We start from the raw sequence: 2,220 nt of genomic DNA on the forward strand, positions 1-2,220 counted from the left end.
TATATATATATAGACACTGAAAATAGCAGACATTCAGGATACAGTACTGTTCTCTGGTTTGAGTAGCAAAACAATATATCATCATATGATATATCATATTTTATATTATTATCTATGTATCATCTATCATCTTTAAAAGCAGCACCAGAGTACGATTTCAATTTCTACTTTTACTCGGACGCTGTATTAAATTAGACCTCAAAACAATATTGACATGATTGGATCAAAAACAAAATGTCTTAACCCATGTCTTAACCTATGCCCTCAGTAGCAATTAAATGTAAGCATTTTAAATACTGTAAAGGTGTTTTCTACAAACAAATGTCTGACACATTTACAGTATGCAGGCACAGACTGGCCATCTGGAATTTCTGGCAAATGCCATATGGGCTGGTCCATTTTTAGCCCAGTGGGCCTGTCTAACTTTTTTATTTTTTGCTCACAGTTATAATTATTTGGCTATTAATGGGGGCCTCAAGGGAAAAAAAAATGGCCGGTTTTGGGGTCTCAAGGGAAAAAGATTAGCCGATGTGTTAGAAATGCCAGGCTTGATTTCTGGTCCCAGTCCGCCCTGACAGTTTGTGCTCAGTCATCACTTTAACAGGGGATTCAGACAGACTATACTGTGCCTTACTCCCAAGAAGCAGAAGTACTTTTGACAGTGTGAATTTCAGTTGAATGTTGTGGGTGTGAGCCTTTGAGTAAGGCACACTCTTTTGCAGGTGTTCCATTGAAAAATGTACACACAGCTGAGTTCATTACAAAAGGGTCAATCTAACTCCCTGTAATATGCAAGCACATATCTAGCATTATAGTTCTTGCCTTATACTGCTTGACTATTTTTCCACATACACTTCTTCTTCCAACTCATCACATTTTACATTTTTAGTCATTTAGCAGACACTCTTATCCAGAGCAACTTACAGTTAGTGAGTGCAAACATTTTCATACTGGCCCCCCGTGGGAAACAAACCCACAACCCTGGCATTGCAAATGCCATGCTCTACCAACTGAGCTACACGGGACTATTACTAATGGTCTCTTCTGTGGTAAGGGAACATCTCCTCTGCCCTCCCCCGGCTCCGGGCAGTTTCTTCAGTAGTGACTCACATAACTTAGTGCACATCAAGAAGTAGATGACGGGGTCAAGGCACACAGTGAGCGCTGACAGGAAGAGGGTGACCTCCTTCGCCTAGAATAGCATATAACGGCTGTGCCAGCTGAAGCCGGAGCCGGTTAACTGGCTTTGGGTGTAGGTCACGCGGCAGATGTGGTAGGGCAGATGAACAAAACGGCCAGGAGGCTGAAGATGCTGCAGTGGGACATGCTGTACACCCCGCTGTCATCCTGGCGCACGCGGCGGTACAACTTGTAGAAGTGGCGGGCGATGGAAGAGTAGCAGAAGGCCAGCACCAGTACGGTGGCCCAGAACAGGGCCACGTTGAAATACGAGGACACCTTGTGCCACTGCTGATCCAGGCGGGTCTTTAGCTGCCCACAGTACCTGGAACGCTCCTTGTCCGCAGGCTGCTGGTCAGCACGACATTGGGGAGTACGGAGAGCAGCATCAGGCCCCACGTCAGCAGGGCTTTATGGGAGATAAATGGCATGGTGGCCAACTTGTAAGGCATCGTTTTCGTAAACTGGAGTTCATGGGTTCAATGAATGGTCGTACCTATATTAAACATTGCTGAGATCATGGCGTTGTAGTTTCAATGGAGTGGTGTGTGTTGAAATAACATTGTATTGATATGGAGTTATATCTACAACTGAAAAGGGATGTATCTCAGAGGTGGAGTGCATGCTCTGCATGTGTGATGTCCTCGGTTCAATCCACACCTTCCCCATGGAGTTTTTTGTTGTCAAATTCCCGTTTACACAACTACTACTTTCCAGAAGGTCGATATTTCAAGCAGAAAATAATGGCATGGTGGCCAAGTGTTGAGACGTTGGTCGCTTCGTTCCTGCACCTAATCCACACAAAGTGTCAGGGCACAACGGTAACAAGGGTAACAAATTGTTCAATGACGATCAAAACTTAAACAGATTGTCACGATTCAGACAGACGACCAGAGGACCACAATTGCGTCACACCAGAAAGTTTATTAAAACTTAAGGGAAAAGGGAAGTAGGGAGTGAATGAAGGCTCCAGGGGTAACAGGGACCCCGTCCAATGTGCTGGATCTGTGCCCCCCCCAGTGGCAGCGATGCGTCCTATGA

At 45.0% G+C, this 2,220-nt stretch overlaps 1 pseudogene across 1 annotated transcript; it reads right to left on the reverse strand.

Annotated features, from left to right (window-relative positions):
* Window positions 1–1,015: 1,015 nt before the first annotated feature.
* Window positions 1,016–1,631, reverse strand: LOC311105714 (P2Y purinoceptor 14-like; annotated as a pseudogene). Its single transcript has one exon. The product of its transcript is annotated as a P2Y purinoceptor 14-like (transcript).
* Between the last annotated feature and the right edge of the window lie 589 nt (window positions 1,632–2,220).

This window comes from Coregonus lavaretus (assembly GCF_964263955.1).
Source record: "Coregonus lavaretus genome assembly, chromosome: 30".
Classification (NCBI taxonomy): Eukaryota; Metazoa; Chordata; class Actinopteri; order Salmoniformes; family Salmonidae; genus Coregonus; species Coregonus lavaretus.